This window comes from Hypanus sabinus, chromosome 9 (genome assembly GCF_030144855.1).
Source record: "Hypanus sabinus isolate sHypSab1 chromosome 9, sHypSab1.hap1, whole genome shotgun sequence".
NCBI lineage: Eukaryota > Metazoa > Chordata > Chondrichthyes > Myliobatiformes > Dasyatidae > Hypanus > Hypanus sabinus.
This window is the reverse complement of record NC_082714.1, coordinates 25530304-25549782: the sequence shown is the minus strand read 5'-3', so window position 1 is coordinate 25549782 and position 19479 is coordinate 25530304. Positions and strand designations below refer to the sequence as shown.

At 40.6% G+C, this 19479-nt stretch overlaps 1 protein-coding gene across 2 annotated transcripts in view; it reads right to left on the bottom strand.

The window, feature by feature from the left end:
* Positions 1-19479, bottom strand: part of cpped1 (calcineurin-like phosphoesterase domain containing 1) — a 255017-nt gene that overhangs the window by 65158 nt on the left and 170380 nt on the right. The window lies entirely within an intron of this gene.

The window sequence follows — 19479 nt, the reverse complement described above, 5'->3', positions numbered from 1 at the left end:
ACATAACATCCAGTCCAGAGTTGCCATTTCCCCCTGTGGGTTATCACAAAGCATTCTACAAATTCCCTCTCTTGAGACCCAACTAGATTTTCCCAGTCCAACTGCATATTGAAATACCCTATGATTATCTCCGCATTGCCCTTTTTGCATGCCTTTTCTATCTCCCATTGTAATTTCTAGCTACTGTTTGGAGCCCTGTGTGTAACTCCCATCAGGGTCATTTTACCCTTGTAGTTTCTTAACTCTACCCACAAGGATTGTCTACTTTCCGATCCTCTGAAAGAATATGATTTCTTTTTTTTTACCAATGGAACCGCACTACTCCCTCTGCCTACCTGCCCATCCTTTTGGTGCCATGTGTATCCTTGGGTATTAAGCTCCCAACTGCGATTTTCTTTCAAGTCATGACTCTGTGATACCCACAACATTATACTTGCCAATCTTTAAATGCGGCACCAGATCATCTCCTTATTCCATGTACTGCGTGCATTCAAATAGCATGACTCAGTCCTGTATTCAACAATCTTTTTGATTTTGTTGCCCTGTTACACTCTGACTGCAATTTTGTCCCATCATCTGCCTGTCCTTCCTCACTGGCTCACTACACAATGCATCAACGTGCATACCAGCGGCCTCATCCTCAGCCCTATCAGTGCGGTTCCCAACCCCCTGCCAAATTAGTTCAACACCCCCTCCCCCAACAGCGCCACCAAACCTGCCTGAAAGGATATTGATCTCTCTCAGGTTCAGGTTTCTACAGGTCATACCTTCCCCAGAAGAGATTCCAATGATCCAGAAATCTGAAGCCCTATCCCCTGCACCAATTTCTCAGTCAAGCATTCACCTGTCAAATCATCCTATTCTCACTCTCACTGGCACATGACCCAGGTAGCAAACCAAAGATTACTAACCCGTTTATCAGATTTCTGTGGAACTTCCTGTATTACTCCTTCAGGACCTCCTCCCTTTTCCTACCTATATCGTTGGCACCAATATGTATGTTTTCCAGCTGATCACCCTCCCTCTTTAGAACGTCGTGGACCCTATCCGAGACATTTTGTACTCTGTGAAGTTGCAACTCAAAATAGTTTCTCAATTAACTTCTCTGCAACACTTGAATGATAATAATGGAACTCTTAGACTGAGATTCAGATGTTTTCTGTAAGGTTGGTACATTAATTTACAAATTCCAAGGCCTATCTATATCAGGTGTAAATTTTACAGTGGCAGTTTGCAAGACCAGGCTTACATTCTGCCACGACATTTATTTCAAGTTCTCTTCAGGCAACACGTTAGTGCAAACATCGCCCTTTGATTTAGAGTCAATCGTAACTTGGAGATGTTTTAAAGTGCTTCAGATGATCTATTTATTGAAAGACAATGGATATCTGAAGCATCTTGTCTCCGTAACCGATGAACCCATAATCTTAAGCTTTGGAGCGCAGATCAAGTTTGTTTCAAGAACTCAAGTTAATTTTCCAATTTTAAAAACAGACTCCATTTTCACTCCAAAGCATCACACTAAGGACTCACTGGTTACAGAGACAAGGTGCTCCCTGCTGGTTTTTCCACTGCTTATCAGCAAATTAATTCCTGTTCCCCTGTCCTGTACACAGTTAACCGAACCACTCACACTTGTTAATACCTCAGTTCATGGGAAGGGAAGCTTCAATTGGGGAAGTGTGAATTGGCTTTGAGCATTTGAATATTCTTCAAAGTTTTAAGTAATTTTATTATTGAAGTACATATATGTCACCATATACAACCCTGAGATTCATTTTCTTGTGGGCATATTCAACAAACCTATGGAATAATAACTACAGCAGAACCAATGAAAGGCCACCCAACCGGTGCGTTCAGAGTGCAGAAGACAACAAACTGTGCGAAAAGGAAACAATAATAAATAAATAGATAGATAGATAGATAGATAGATAAATAGATAAATAAATAAATAAATGAATGAATGAATGAATGAATGGATGGATGGATGGATGGATGGATGGATGAATGAATGAATGAATGAATGAATAAGCAAGCAAGCAATAAATATTGAGAACATGAGATGAAGAGTCCTTGAAAGTAAGTCCATTGGGTGTGGGAACATTTCTCTTAAGAGGCAAGTGAAATTGAGAGAAGTTATCACCTTTGGTTTAAGAGCCTGATAGTTCAGGGGTACTAGTTATTCCTGAACCTGGTGGTGCGAGTCCTGAGGTTCCTGTACCTTCTTCCTGATGGAAGCATGTTCTGGGTGGTGGGAGTCCCTGAAGATGGATGCTGCTTTCCTGCGATAGTATTTCATGTAGATGTGCTCAATGGTTGGGAGGGTTTTACTTATGATGGACCGGGCCATATCCACTACTTTTTGTAGGATTTTCCATTCAAGTGCATTGGTGTTTTCATACCAGGCTGTGATGCAGCCAGTCAGTATACTATCCACTACACACCTACAGAAGTTTGTGAAGATTTTAGATGTCACGCTGCTGACTCCTCAGGAAGTAGAGGCACTGCCCTGCTTTCTATTCCTTCCTTCCATTTTTCTATCATCCACGTGCCTATCTAAGATTTTCTTAAATGCACCTAATGTATCTGCCTCTAAATTGCACGGCTCTCTCAAATTACCTGTCATCCTCTTTTGTTTCAAACAGAAAACCCCTAACTTGCTCACTTAAGGAATGTTTTCAAATCCAGGCAGTATCATGTTAAATCTCTCTGACCCTCATTTGGTATGACAGAAAGATCTTGAACATTCTGCCGGGGATTGAAATAGTGACAGTATCTTTCTGAAGATAATATCAAAGGTAACATGGGCCCTTTCTGTATTGGAAGATTTGACTCAGCAGTGCAAAGCACAATTGTAACATGATCCCCTTGATGTGAAAATGATGTAACTAGTTGACAAAACACCTATCATTGCTCTTTGTTACCTCTCTCTGATTCTTTGCTCACTGTGCTTACTGATGGCAAAAGATGACCAAGGATAACCTGTTGCAAATTCCAAATGGATTAGTGTCGCTGGAATTGTAGCGTTGTTTCAGTGTGCATATGCTGGTTGTCGGGGGTGATAACCCTCACTCCTTCCACAGCCCTGCACTCTCTTTCTGATGCACCATCAATAACTCACACTGAGACGTAAGGCGAGATATCGGCTTTTATTGACTGGAAGAAGGAACCAGGAGTGAGTGCCTATCATACAATGTCTTGGAGACTGAGGGCCGGGCTCAGGCCTCAGATCGCCTTTATACAGGGGCCTGTGGGAGGAGCCACAGGAGCAGTCAGCAGGGGCGTGTCCCGACAAGCACATAGTTCACCACACTTTCTTATCAAGTATGTGGCTACGTCCTCTTCACAGGTTCATTGTGAATCTGTTTCAGACCTTGCATTCCACATCTTAGTAATCTAATTCACACATTATTTTGTTTTGCTTATGTTGCCTCCAGCCCTTTTGCAAATCATCTTAAATCTGCAGCTGCTCATCACCGACGCCTCTTGAAACAAGTCTGAGTGATCAATGGACTGGACTTTACAGGAAGTGCCCACAGTTCTGCGATTGTTGGCATTTCTCCAGCAAACATGATGGCAAGTTTGGCATTTCTGTGCATATGTACATTTGTCCCACACTTGCTGACAGCTGCTGTTCGCTGACATTTCTTACACTAGTTATCACAATTGCACCATTAAAGGAGATTAAACTCCCCAGCACTTAGGATGGATGCCTTTTGACAATGATGCTCGGGAGGCTAATGCCCAGGAGTTGGCTGAGTTTTTCCAGCTTTTTCCAATCCTGTGTATGTGCTACTCCATACTAGATAGTGAAGCAACATGCAAGGTATACTGAGTGTAATGAATTGTTCTGGATGCACAATTAATGGTCTTCATTAGCTGTAAATAGAATTTAAATTCCTCATTTGTTTTTAAATATCAGATGTTGCTAATTCCAGAGATTAAAATGACTTGCTTCTTGTTGCTAGCGTCTGTCCCTTTTTATTTGAATTGAAGAATAGTTACTGCCCATATGCCGCTGACGTTTCCGGCCATAATGTACGTCCTCCATATAGAAGGGTTCTTCATTGCCGTTTCTGTAACTATTTCTTTTTGACCAGTCAGGGTTGTTAGCCCTGAGCTGAGCCCCCAAACCTGGAGGACCAGTGGACCACTCTTAATCTGGCCACTACCCTTTGACCTGTTTGGCATGAGTGACCCTACCAAGAGTCAAACCGACTCCAGACAACGCAGCCCTCCAAGTCATTGAAGCACACAAGCCTCCAAATCCTACGAGGTCGTGGTCCTCCTGGAGGTGAATTAAAGAATGTTCATAAAGAAGTGATGATTTCCTTAGGTTGCTATAATATCTCCTCTTCATCACAATTTTAAGACTTTAATTTTAATTTATTTTGTTTTTTTTTAATATTAATTATTTTTGATATTTAAATTTTATTTTGAAATCTTCAGATACAAATACCAATTTCAAGGAAGGCGGTATAACATAACATACGACATTAAACTTGGTGAGTAGCTCACTCAAGCTGGGTTGTTAAGAACCCAAGGCTACACTTCTGAAGTCAGACCACAGAAAAAGTAAACCCTTTGAATGATGGAGACAGAATCTATTTACTGTTCTTGTTGGAAGTTCAGTGGAATGAGACACATTTTTAACAAAAAACTAACAGCAACAAAATGAAAAGTAAATTATGTAGATTGGAAACTTTCTCAAGTTCTGACCAGTTAATTTGAAGATTTAACAGTAGCTCCACAGAGCAAACCCAATTTCCTCTTTCTTCTCTGAGAAACAATTTGTGACCACTCTAGTTACAGTTAATTACTTGGTACATATAGTAAGTAGCCACATTTGGCATCGCACTCTGGTCTTACATTACTGTCTTCAGCTTGTTCAAGCTTGTTTAACAGTGTCTTAAAAATATACACCCTACTTAATAGTAATCAAAGCTGTGGTTTTTGTCTAGGTGATCGTACTATATTCGACGGTATAACTGAGTTTGTGGAGTTTGTGAGCATTTTGTTAAAGATTATACGGTGCCAGAATCCATTAGTCTAAGAGCAGGATGCACAGGTGACCCCCATGTTACAGAGGACAGTGTCAGAGGCGAGATCTGGATACCTCGTAAAATATCTGTATTATGATTTTCTGTAACGTAAAGCCATATTATATGCATGAGCATCAAAGATGTGAGATTGGAAAAAACTTTCAAATATTTTCATGTAAATTTCATTAAAGTGAATTTTAATTCCATATCCCAGATTTTTTGATAGTCATTCCATAAGACAGAAATTTTGTTGCCCAGACTGCCATAAATGGTGGTGGGGGGGGGGGGGGCAGGAGTTACCTGTTTCCATATATCCTGATTACTTGGTATTGCTCCAAGAGTTAGCAAAAATGTTCAAATATATGACTGTCTAAGAACAGTTTTACCACTGTAGTTCTCATCAGCAAGATTGGCAGCAACTATCAATGAATTTGGTGTTAAGGGCCCTTAAGCTATTGAAGTTCCACTCAAAGCCCACCAGAACTCTGATCTATCCCGAGTCCAGGCTGCCTGGGGCTGGAGTGAGTAACACAATTCACCCAGATGTGTAGCACCTCTACTGACCCTCCAGAGCCTTCCTGCCCTTTCTGGAGTTAAGCAGTACAGAAACCGGCCACTTGGCCTAACTTGCCCGTGCTGAGCAAGGATCATCCTCTTTGGCCTTATTCCCTTAAGCCTTTCCCATCTATCTACTTCTCTAAATGTCATTAAAATGTCCCAACTGTCCCCATCTCTACCACTTCCTCTGGCAATTTGTTCCACCTACCACCCCCTCTCACCTTAAGCAGAGGCCAGAGAAACACTACTGCTCAATTACAGTATGAGGGCTGGGAACAGTTACAGATTGAATACTCAACATATGCTTTTGGTTTTTGGCAGCCATAATTTTTTATCAGCTTTTGATGCCCTTAGAAATTGTGTAGCCTTCTGTTGAAGCAAACTAGCTGTTATCTAGGAAGAATCCCAAAGTGGTCTCTGAATGCTACCAGACTTGCCCCCCAGCTACAGGAACGGGGATGAAGACATTCATGCTCGCGTGGCTGAAGTTTCACACACAGAGCCAGGTTTTGACCTAAATTCTACTCTCCATCAAGGACTCTGCTTTTCAGACTGGAACCCTGGAGAATGTTACGCCTGAAGGGGTTCTGCAAATGTGTGGTTGGATGAGAACTGAGAACTCTACTTGATGGCTTTTTTAATTCTAATAGTACAGGAAGGAATATTGCATCCTCTAGATGTTGTAGAAGATGCAATATACTATTATGAAATACAGTCCTAGATATCTGTCCGGCTGGAATTGCTGCTACCTCAAAACTGCATGATTCTAATTACTCCAAGGGGCCTTGTATTGCAATGTTTTGTAACTCCAAAACATAAAACTAACTGAAAGCAAAAACATGGAGACAGGAATGTCATTCCCACAGAATTTAACTTTTCTCCAGTATAAGTTCTTTGTCGGATAACTGCAGGCTTCAGTTCAGTATCTTTGAAATGCCATTCAAACTCAATTTGTAGAATGAATGAAACAGCCAAATCAGTGCCAATTCCATTTTAATTAATTTGCCATTCATTTCAGCGTAAGTCACGTTATTTGTCTATTGTTAATTTTCACATTGTAAATCTCATGGCTATGCAGCCCTATGTCACTCTCATCAAGCTCAGATTTGTCACCAACAGCATGCAGATTCATGTTTTTTGTAACTTGCAAATTGACTTTTTCTTTTCTCCATGCAGTCCATTTATTTTTGTCTGCTGACACACTCTTTGAATGCGTCCTACTTGGTTGCATTTTCTGCAAGTTTCACCTTTAAACCTGCATTGGCCTGGTGTGTGTAAAATTGTAGCACAACTTGTTCATCCAGGCAGGTTTCTGTTTATACATTGCAATTTTGTTCATGCCTTACTGCAGCTCAAATGCATCTCTGTCTGCAGTTTCCATTGATACAGCAATTTCAACTGTTCTTTTCATTTAGGAGCCATTTTTGAATGGTTTCTTGTAAGATTGCACAAGCTGTCTCTCAGTACATCATTAGCCCATGTTCAGACACCCCTTTATTTTAGCCACTTATGCTGAAATGGACTCTCCTTCCTTTTGATTTTGCTTATGAAACCCAAAGCATTCTGTAATTAACAATGGTTTGGTTCTAAATGTTCCTGCATTACTTTTATGATATGGACAAAGCTAACTTCAACTGGTTTGGTTGGAGCAGTCAAACTTATAAGCAAACTCTATGCTATTCCACCCAAAGCACTGGGCAAAATTTGCACTCCCTTTTCACTGGCTACTTCATTTGCTTTAAAATACTGGTCAAATTGTTCAGCGTACAATATCCATTTATCTCTTGGGTGATCGAATGAGTATATCATTCCAATGCAGCCAGCTATTTCCACTTTTTAAAATTTTACTCACTGGTGCCCTGGTGAGCAAACACGGAGCCAGGAATGACATGTCTTAGTTTTGTTTTTACTTTAAGCGAGGTACACGTGTATGACATGGTGGCTTGATGTCATATGCCATTCATGTGCTTTTACATATAACCCATAATAAATTATTTAGACAAACAAAAATGCTTAATCAAACAATATGTTTACAGTATCACTCAAATATTACTGAAGCATTAAATTCGCAATGTAGATCATTCACTCTTACTCATTTGCCAAGTTTGATTCACTGGTTGTCCAGTGTTTGCATGAATGTGTACCTGAAATCAATTACATTAATGATCAAGTGTCAGAACATTGATTTCTACGACATAATTTGGAAATTAAGTTGTGCTAAATTGTTGGTACTTCATCAGAACAGATCTTTAGGTGTTTCAAAGCTGGATTATTGGCAAGTAGGAACTGGCCATATATAAGTAAAGGTGTTTTATTTGAAGGGGCAAATTAATTTGTATCTTGAAACATTAATAGCCAGATTGGAAGTTATATGAACATTCATATAATAACTGGTGATATAGTTTGGTTTGCTGAAAAAAGTGTGTTAAGCATGTTACAAATGATCAGCTTATTGAAAACTGAAAAGTGGCCAACTCTCTGCTTCTTTCTCAATGAAAGACCCAACCAATTTCCTGCCACCACCACCCTCATCCATCTGGCAGAACTGGTCCCCACCTCACCAATTTCCTCTTCCTCTCCTCCCACTTTCTCCAAACTTAAGGGGTAGCCATGGGCACTCCCATGGGCCACAGGTGTGCCTGTCTTTTCACTGGTTATGTAGTACAGTCTATGTTCCAAACCTTCCCTGTTAATGCTCCCTCACACTTCCTGCACTACATTGACGGCTACATTCAAGCTGCTCCAAGCATCCACACTGAGCTTGTCAGTTTCATCAACTTTGCCTGCAACTTCCATCCTGCCCTTAAATTCACCTGGTCCATTTCTGACACCTCTCTCCCCTTTCTCAATCTCTCTGTCTCCATCTCTGTAGTCAAACTGTTTGCCAACATCCTTTACAAACTTATCGATTCCCATGACTATCTTGACTATAGCTCTCCTCACCCTGTCTCCTGTAAAAAATGCTATTCCCTTTTCTCAGTTCCTTTATCTCTGCTGCATCTGTTCCCCGGATGAGATTTTCCTTTCCAGGACATCAGAGATGCCCTTTCATCAGGAGTCCTGCTGAAGGGTTTCGGCCCAAAACGTCAACTGTACTTTTTTTCACAGGTGCTACCTGGCCCGCTGAGTTCCTCCAGCATTTTGTGCGCATTGCTTGGATTTCCAGCATCTGCCGATTTTCTCTTGTTTGTCAACAGAGATGTCCTCCTTCCTCAATGAACAAGCCTTCCTCCAACACTGATGCTGTCCTCACCCGCATCTCCTCCATTTCCCGGACATCCGCGCTCATCCTATCTACAGTGACAGAGTTCCTCTTGTTCTTATCTACCACCTCATGAACCACAGCATCCAACACTTCATTCTCCACAACTTCTGCCATCTTCAACAGGAACCAATCACGTTTGCCCCCACTCTCTGCTTTCCGCAGAGATCACACCTCCTTGTCCATTTGTCCCTCCCCACTAATTTCCCTCCTGGCACATATCCCTGCAAGCAACAGAAGTGCTATACCTGTCCATTAACCCGTTCCTCACCTCCACTCACAGCTCCAGTTGTTCCAGGTGAGGCAACACTTCACCTGTGAATCTGCTGGGGTTGTCCAAAGTATCCGGTGCTCCTGATGCAGCCTCCTCTATGTCAAGGATCCCTGATGTAAACTGGGGAATCGCTTTGTTGAGCCCCTCCACTCTGTCTGCCAAAAGCGGAATTTACAGGGCGCAATCTATTAAATTCCTCTCCTCGTTCCTGTATGTCACCCATGGTCTCTTCTTTTCCCACGAGGAGGCCACTCTTAGGGTGGATGAACAATACCTCAACTTCTGTCTGTTTAGCCTGAAGGCATGAGAGCATGAGAATCGGTTTCTCCTTCAGGTAACATTTTCCTTCCTCCTTTCCTCTTCTTCTATTCCCTTTATCCCATCAGATTCCTTCTTCTCCAGCCTTTTACCTTTCACATCCACTTGGCTTCACCAATCACCTTCTTCCCCTTTCCCCATCTTTTAATTCTGGCATCCTCCCTCTTCCTTTCCAGTCCTGATGAAGGGACTCGGTCTGAAACATCAACTGTTCATTAATTTCCATAGATACTGCCTGGCCTGCTGAGTTCCTCCAGCATGTTGAGTGTGTTGTTCTGGATTTCCAGCATCTGCAGAATTTCTTCTGTTAATAAGCGGCCAATTCATTCCTTCTTTATGTAGTTAGTGAATTGTAGAATGCAATGACAATGAATTAATCGCAATTTATGTGTTAATGTCAAAAAATGACTGTCCTTGAGGTAATTCTTAGATCAAAAAGTGACACTTTGGGGACAGTCTGGTGCACAGCCATGAAATCTCAATGGCCTAATACCCAGTTTCAAACCTTTTGACTGATTGTTGCTCTCAGGGCATTCTGGTCTTATTGCACTGAATTACTTTTAAGCTTGCACTGTAACACTTAAATAAACACCACTACTTCAGCAATGAAACTCGTTAAAAGTTTAATATGGCACCTACAAGGAAATGAAGAAGTCATTAAACCTTGTCCATCAAATTATTTCATATTCTTTTGTGTCATTCTTTGATGAGTGTTAATGACTTGAGGAGATAAGCAGGGTGTGAAATTTAAAACAGTGAAGTTTGAAGTGATGCATGATGGCACAAAGAACATGGAAAAATAAGGTAGGCTGAATGACAGTGTTGTAAGAGATGTACAGAAGCAATCCGTGGAAATGGCAGGACGTGCTTAGGAACACAAGACCATAAGACATAGGAGCAGATATAGGCCACTTGGCCCATTGAGTCTCCTCCGCCATTTCATAATGGCTGATCAATTTTCCCTCCTCTCAGCCCCATACTCCTGCCTTCTCCCCGTATCTCTTCATGCCCTATGTAATCAAGAATTGATCAACCTCTGTCTTAAATATACCCAATAACTTGGCCTCCACAGCCACCTGTGATAGAGAATTCCACAGATTCACCAGTCTCTGGCGAAAGAAATCCCTCCTCATCTCCGTTCTAAAAGGATCCCCTCGATTCTGAGGCTGTGTTCTCTGGTCTTAAGACTCTCCCACCATGGGAAACATCCTCTCCGTATCCACTCTATCACGGCCTTTCAACATTGGATAGGATTCAAAGAGGTCACCCTCATTCTAATGAATTCCAGTGAGTACAGGCCCTGAGCCATTAAACGCTCTTCATTTGACATGTGAGGTCCTGCACTTGTTGTACACAACAGCAAGTATAAAAGCAGCGAGGTTATGTTGAACTTGTTCAATACGTTGCTTAGGTCATCATGTGAGTAGTGCATTCAATTCAGGTCAAAATACTTAGGGAAGGAGAGGGTGACAAAAGGATTTACTGGAATAGTTGCAAGGATGAGGTTATTTGGGGTGTATTAGACTGGATGTTAAGATTCTCCTTGATGAAGAACAAGCTTGAGAGCAGATGGGTGGTGATGGAGTAAACAGATAGAAGCTTTTCCCTTCTGTGGATGATTTGAAGTCAGATTCAAACTGATGAGTGGTAGATGGCAGGGAGGGATGGACGGATTGGGGGGTGGACTTCAGCTTTAACTTTTTGTTATTCAGGAAAAGGTGATGTTGGCAGCTCGCTGCCTGCAGGCCAGCAGTTCCCAACCGTTTTTTATGCCATGCACCCTTTGCCATTAACCGAGGGGCCCATGGACCCCAGTTTGGGAACCCTTGCTGTAGGATCATGACTACCTTTATCTCATGTACATCAAAACATACAGTGAAATCTGTCATTTGCGTCGAATGAAATCAGTGAGGATTGTGCTGGGGATTGTGTTACCACACTTTCAGTGCCCACAGCTCACTAACCCTAACCAGACACCTTTGGAATGTGGGGCAAAACTGGAACTCCCAGAGAAAACCCAAGCGGTCAAGGGGAAAATGTGAGACTGGTGAGAAAAGGTGGCAGCAATCAGACCCCGACTGGTGATCACTGATGCTGTAAAACAATCTTGCCACGCTACAGTGTCGTCCAATGGGACGTCAGTCGGTGGTTTTACAAAAGACATTGGATGGCCATGAGAGAAATTAATTTGAAGCCTGAATTAACTGGCTGCTTTCTGTTCCATTAAGCTTCTGTAAGTCATTACATTTTTTTAAGAGTGTGGGAAAATTAACCCAGAATGCTGAAAGAGCCCCTCATCAGGTACTGATTTGCATATTCTTTACTTTGCTTTAAAATTTCTATTCCAAGTAGATACCCATCTCCTCATTGAATATGATTGGTTCTGAGTCTAAAACAGACCTCATAACTCCTTGCACAGAGGAATCCTAAACTCTTTATCCCTTTGGCTAAATTTACACTTTGAAGCGCATAAAAGAACAATAAAAACTATTTTTCCTTCATTTATGTTTTGCAAATTACAGTCAGGGATTCCTCTGTCACAGAACACGATGATCTCAGTTAATCACATGAATGTGCAGACAAAGATATGATGGGCATTCTTTAGGCAGAGATTAGTTGAGAAAACGATTACTAATTTAATTCACCACCACATTATGGGCTGAAGGGTCTGTTCCTGTGCTACGCTGTTCTGTGTTCTATAACCTATTAAAATTTGTGCTCATTTCTGTGGCTCCTCGGTGTCAAGTAAATAAAGCTCTTTCACATTTACCGAGGGTCTTGGAACCCTCTCTAAAGAAGGGCAACCGATACTGGGTAGGATAATTGAACTGCAGCCTGCAGCACTTGTTGAATCTCCTGAAGACCTTGGCAGTACATTCTCAGGCTGAGCATTCAATTCCTTTTATGGGCAGTGCGCCTTCTCGATCCCACTTTACCACCCAATTACACCAATCAGAAGATCCCTTCATTCTCTAGCAGGTGGGTCCTCTTAAAGCTCGTGAGTTGTTGAAAGTTGATTGAATCATCACATCAAATAATCTAAATCTGTGCCTAGGTAAATTAGCCACAGACTTCGGTGTCACTGATTTGCTGTTTTACCACAGCTCATGGTTTTGCATACAGTGTTTGTTGGAAATAATTCAGAAAATGTGTAGCCCGGGTGGTTGATGGTTGGGCTTGCAAACGTTTCATCACCATATGAGGAGACATCATCAGTGCTGTTAATTAACAGTGTACTTTCCTTGTATGGTGACAAAACATTTACAAGTGAATTGCCAAGATCAGAGATCAACTCAACCTAACCATACAATGTCTGTACTCAGCAGAGGTTTTCAAAATGTTCCAAACTATCTCTTCAGTTTCTTTGGAAGTTGCTGATAATAACTCATACCTAAAGTCAGCATTTTCTTTACCTGTAAAATTCTACTAACTGAAAGCAATCCTCTTCAGTTACATTTCAAGTAACTTATGCCTACATCAGTTTATAAGGAATAATTAGTTGTGCACTTAATAAACCCAATGCTGATATCAATACTTAAAATCCAGGGATTTTTGACATCAGAATTACAATTGAGATGTCCCGACTGAACACTGTTCTGGCCAGTTTGTCTGTGGCAGTCTGCTATTTTCTTAGTTTTAACGTCAGGACCAGCTGAGCACCAATAACTCTCAAGAAGCTTGACATCTTGCAGAACGAAGCTGCCTGTATGCCCGGCAGCCAGTCAAGCATTCATATCCTCCACCACTGGCTGGACAGTGGCTGCATTGTATACTATCGACAAAATGCTCTGCAGTTATGGACCCAGACTGCTCTGTTAGTACCTCCCGAACATTTGATCTCTGCTATGAAGAAAGACAAGGGCACCATTGTGTACAGTTTTGCCTATAAATTGGATTCCATCCTGACTTGGAGATATATTATCACTGTCACTGAGTGTACATCCTGGAACTCTACAAGAGCACATTTTGTACCCTCACAAAAACCAGATGAGAACTAGATGCTGAGCTTCCCAGTGACACCCAGATCTCGAAAATGAATTAAGAAGTTTATAACTGGATAAATCTGTATTCTTGATGTCAATTGATAGGAGAATAATACCAACTTAAAGGACAGCATCAATTAATAAGAGTACTCACTGATAATATATGAATTTTACTTTTTTAAGCAGCTCGTCTAAGTTGTGTGTCACTGACAAGGTCACAAATTAATGTCCATTCTTAATTTAACTTGAGAAGGTGACAGTGACAACTAATTGGCTTGCCAAACCACTCTGGAGGGCAGCTCAAAGTCAACTATGATGCTGGAGTTATATTTATGCCAGGCCCAGTAAAGGACGCAGATTTCTGTCCTTGATGGAAATGAGTTGTTTTTGACATGGGTTTTCGAGGCAGTCTGGAAGTTTCATAAGTACAAAAGAATTGGGATTGTTATGAAGAAAGGTTATTGGAAAGATTAATTCTATTTCTCTCTCTGCAGATAGGTTTCTGTTGAGTGGTCTTACTAGAGTCTCAGAAATAGTAATGAAATGGTGACTGTGTCATCTATTTGAATGGTTGGATCATGGACCCAATAATTCAGGGCAAATGGGGAGAACATCAATACACCACTACAAAATTATACTTCAGGATTTTCTTCTAGCCTATTACAGTTAAATGGCACAACTTGTCTAGCTTAATTTGCAAGAAAAACAGCAAATTAATACCTTTATTTAGGTTTCCAATATCTATTGTTTTGGTTAATTTTCAGTTACTGTAACGTTATGACTGATTACATCTGATATGCTCACGGATATGTGCTACACGTCCCCTTCAGGAAAAGATCACAAATTTTAGATATATGACTTTTAAACTGCAGCTTTTAATTGGTTCTTCACTGTTCTTTAATCAGCTGCACAGTGTTTGTCAATGTGAAGCCGATAGCAAGTTTGTTAATCAGGCAGGAGCAAAGGATGCTGGGAATGATGAGGGTGGAGTGCAGTGGGAAGGGTGTGGGACAGGTGGCAGAGAGAGTCCCAGGGGCAGGGGATGGCATTCGTGCAGGCAGAACAAGCCTTGAGACAGCAGGCAAGGTAATTTGATTCCAAATAACTGGTCTATTACTGGTGCTTCCCACTCCCTTCCCTTTTTCTCAACCATGATTCCCCTCTCCCTGCACTTTTCCCACTCTCAATCCACGGTAGAGACCCATATCAGAATCAGGCTTATCATATTCACGTGTCATGAAATTTATTTTTACAGCAGCAGCAGTACAGTGCAATACATAAAATTACTACAGCACTGTGCAAAAGTCTTTGGCACCCTAGCTATATATATGTGCCTAAGACTTTCACACAGTACTGTAATTTACTCCCCAAAATATGGTATTTATAAAAAAAGTGCTCAGATCAAGGTAATTTCTTGTGTCTCAGGGTATCTGAAATGGGGGGAAAAAAATTCCAGTGTATGCAGGTGGCAGATATTTTTTCACAAACTCCAAGGCATGCAACTACCTTGAAGTCCTACGGCTGCTGTTGTCCTTTGTTGGTGCAGATACCGTTTCATTAACTGTTTAGTCTGTATGTTCAACATCCTAAATCAGCTGTGCATGTTCAAATTATGGGGAAATTTAGAGCAGCATTTCCCCATAGTACAATCATACCACATTGTCTACTACAACTAAATATGGCTGGGGAAGCTCATTTAACATGGAATAGAGGTAAATAGTACCAATACAGAAAGCCAGAAAAAGAAGAACAAAATATGGAAGTGATCTTCAGGTTAAGGAGCACCTGTGCAGAACGAAATAGAAATAATATTTATAATCAATGCCAATGTCATTAGAAAGAGAGTTTCCCTGAAATGTTCAGTGATGTGACCTGACCTGAAGATTATTTCCAGCAGTTTCTATATTTATGACTCCTTTTGTCTTTGTTGAAATAATGGGGACCTCAAAAAATGGCAGCTCCAAAAATCCATCACCTATTCAGTATGGTACTGGGGTATAAAGCTAGATTTGTGTGCAAGTATCTGTAGATGGATTTGAGCCTCCGAAGTTAACTATTGAGTTGCAGCCCACCTAGTAAACAGTTACCATCTGTAGCAAATTATTATTGATGTAAAGCTGAGGAGCTAAGTTTTCAAGCTGGCCCCATGCTCACTCTCTCAAATTAGAAACACGAATCTTCAGAGTTCCAGGTAGCTGCGTACAAGGACGGCTACACTCAGCCAGAATGAGTAACTCTCACACAGAAAAGACGTGTTGCTACTTTAGCTACAAGTAAAATGTAGCAATGAAGTGTAATTTATTCTTAAGTAAAATCCATTGTTCTTCCAGCGTGAAGTGAAATTGCAAAGAAAGCACAGCAGCCACCCCTACGTCCTTAGGAGTCTGCGGAGATTCAGCATGACCTCTAAAACCTTGACAAACCTCTACAGATTTGTAATGGAGAGTGTATTGACTGGCTGCATCATGGCCTGGTATGAAAACACCAATGCCTTTGAGCAGAAAATCCTACAAAAGGTACTGGATTCAGCCCAGGATATCCTGGGTAAAGCCCTCCTAACCATCGTTAAGCACACTTACATGAAAAGTTGTCATAGGAAAGCAGCATCCATCAGCAGAGATCCCACTACCCAGGTCATGCTCTCCTCTCACTGCTGCCAAAGGGTAGAAGGTACAAGAGCCTCAGGATTCACACCACCAGGTTCAAGAACTGTTACCACCCCTCAACCATCAAGCTTGAATAAAGGTGGATAACTACACTAACTTGCCCATTATTGAGATGCTTCCTACAACCAGGGATCTCACTTTAAGGACTCTTTATCTCATGTTCTCGTTATTTATTTCTATTTGCATTTGCACAGTTTGTTGTCTTCTGCATTCCAGTTCATCTTTAATTGATCCTGTCATAGTTACTATTCTATGATTTACTGTATGCCCACAAGAAAATAAATCTCAGGGTTGTATATGATGGCATATACACTTCGTTAATAAATTTACTTTGACATTGATTTTCAGTTCCTTTTTGCAAGTCAAAGCATACAGATTAAGATTGTGTCAGTTTTATCTAACAGTCTTAAACTGAAGTAAATTTGAATGCACTCTGCAGCTTTCATCCTATGTTGCAAGAGGCATCTACAAAGATTTGTGCAGGCATTTAAAAGATCACATTCCCCTTTAGGCTTCAGCGCTTTTTACCAAGTGTGGAAACTGTATTTTGCATGAATACAATGACCAATTTTACCAAGACCATGTTTTTTGGTGAGATAGCTCAATAAAGGCTCATCAGCTGATCAGGGTTGATTGTTTCCATAGAAACAGAGCCTTTACATTTTCAGCTGCAGTCCCGGTAGTCTTGTTCTTCCTGCACATGCCTTTTCAGAATTACACAAATAAAGAATTATGGTGGTTGGAAAGAAAAACAGACACAGTACCTCCAATTATTTTTGCTTCTGTTTTGGTGGCTGGGGTGAAATAAAATTTAGCACAGTCATGATTAGGGATAGTTTATATACAGCTGAGAGTGTAGGAATCTAAGATAGCACAGCCGCAGAAGATCAATTTTCTTGATCAGCAACACACTTTGTCTAGGCTCCTTTCATTATGACTGATCAAAGTCTTCAGAAAACGATAAACTGAAGTTATGCAGATTGTTTATGTAAATAGATGAAGCAATCTATTACCCTCCTTCCTCTGAATATGTGAACTAAATTGCACATTGTAAAATATGAATTTCATACATGAAATTATATGAATACAAAATATTGTTTAAAATACTGTGTGTCTCTACTGTGAATTCAATGATCATTAAACTTTATATTCAAGACTCATTTCACTATTTATATTTAGGTTAATTAATACATTATAACCTTTTCTAATATGTACTTAAAATGTACTTGTGCGATAAATCAGCTCCTGCCTAGATTCGGTCTGGAGTACTGTGTGTCCTACTGGCTTTTGTATCATAGCAGGATATTACATCTTGGGATAATTAATAAGTAGTTTTGAAGTGGATGATTGAAAATAGGCTTCCTATTAAACAAGATGTCTGATTTTCTATAACATAGAGTGGACTGTGCAAGGAACGACTCTGATTTAGCTCATAGCTGGAGAACATTTTTAATTATGTCCTTCAGATTTTTAATTTCAGGCCTTAAGATCTGCGTGGTTCTCAGAAGTACAATCCAGCTAACAGTTGAAGCTAATAGCTGCAATTCTCTTCCAGCCAATGAAAACCATTCATGCTTGGTTGCGTTCTACTTGTCTGGAACCACCTAAAGTCCCAATTTAATTTTTTTTATTTAGACAGAGTAATTGGCAAGCTTGGTCTCAACATTAGGTCCAGGGCTTTTAATGTCTTTGCCTAATAATGTGGACTGGAATCCTGACTGAACTCTAAGGTGGTGTGGGTAGGTGAGAATAGGACTAACAAAGCAGAAACCACAAGAAAAGTCCAGTTAGAATTCTAAAAGCTGCAAATGTTTTATTATTTTTAAAACACTAAATTTAATAAAGAATTATTTGAGGTTTTGACAATCTATACGCATGATATTTTTCCCCAGAGCTGAGGGCAGTTAGTTAAACAATAATTATGGCTTGGTCCACCATGAAAACCGTGTCACATTTCGTGTGACACGGGGAAAAACTTTTAGGGTTTTCTTCACAGTGAGAATTGCTCCTAAATACCAAAAATTGCTGCTTTACTGATTTTTGAAAATTAACAAAGCAATGTATCTGGTGGAGGAGCAATATTTTTTGGATGTTCAGATTGGACAATGCACATATCTACTTTGGGAGTCACTGTCAGTATCCCTCTGTTATACCAATGAGAGATAATGATCCCACTGCTGTATTTTTATTGCATATCACAAAAACCAGATCTCGCAGTACAAATGCACACCACAAAATGTATCTATACTGGTTAAGAAGGTCATAATGAAAGCAAAACAAAAGGTAGAACTAAAAGGTGCCACAAATTAATATTAAACTTGCAATGAATCTTGATTGGACCTCACTTAGTGTACTCTGATTGCCTTATTAAATTGAATTACTGGAATAGGATATATGAGAAATGTGATAGGTTACAGTGGCATGCAAAAGTCTGGGCACCCCTGGTCAAAAATTCTGTTACTGTGAATAGCTAAGCGAGCAAAAGATTACCTGATTTCCAAAAGGCATAAAGTTAAAGATGACATATTTCTTTAATGTTTTGAGCAAGATTAGTTTTTTTTAATTTCCATCTTTTACAGTTTCAAAATAACAAAAAAGGAGAAGGGCCTGAAGCAAAAGTTTGGGCACCCTGCATGGTCAGTACTTAGTAACACCCCCTTTGGCAAGGATCACAGCTTGTAAACACTTCCTGTAGCCAGCTAGGAATCTTTCAATTCTTGTTTGGGGGATTTTCGCCCATTCTTCCTTGCAAAAGGCTTCTAGTTCTGTGAGATTCTTGGGCTGTCTTGCACACATTGCTCTTTTGAGGTCTATCCACAGATTTTCGATGATGTTTAGGTCAGGGTCTGTGAGGACCATGGAAAAACATTCAGCTTGTGCCTCTTGAGTTAGTCCATTGTGGATTTTGAGGTGTGTTTAGGATCATTATCCTGTTGTAGAAGCCATCCTCTTTTCAGCTTCAGCTTTTTTTTTTACAGACGGTGTGATGTTTGCTTCCAGAATTTGCTGGTATTTCATTGAATTCATTCTTCCCTCTACCAGTGAAATGTTCCCTGTACCACTGGCTACAACACAAGCCCAAAGCATGATCAATCCACCCCCGTGTTTAACAGTTGGAGAGGTGTTCTTTTCATGAAATTCTGCACCCTTTTTTCTCCAAACATACTTTTGCTCATTGTGGCCAAAAAGTTCTATTATAACTTCATCAGTCCACAGGATTTGTTTCCAAAATGCATCCGGCTTGTTTAGATGTTCCCTTGAGAACTTCTCATGCTGAATTTTGTGGTGAGGAGACAGGAAAGGTTTTCTTCTGATGATTCTTCCATGAAGATCATATTTGTGCAGGTGTCGCTGCACAGTAGAACAGTGCACCACC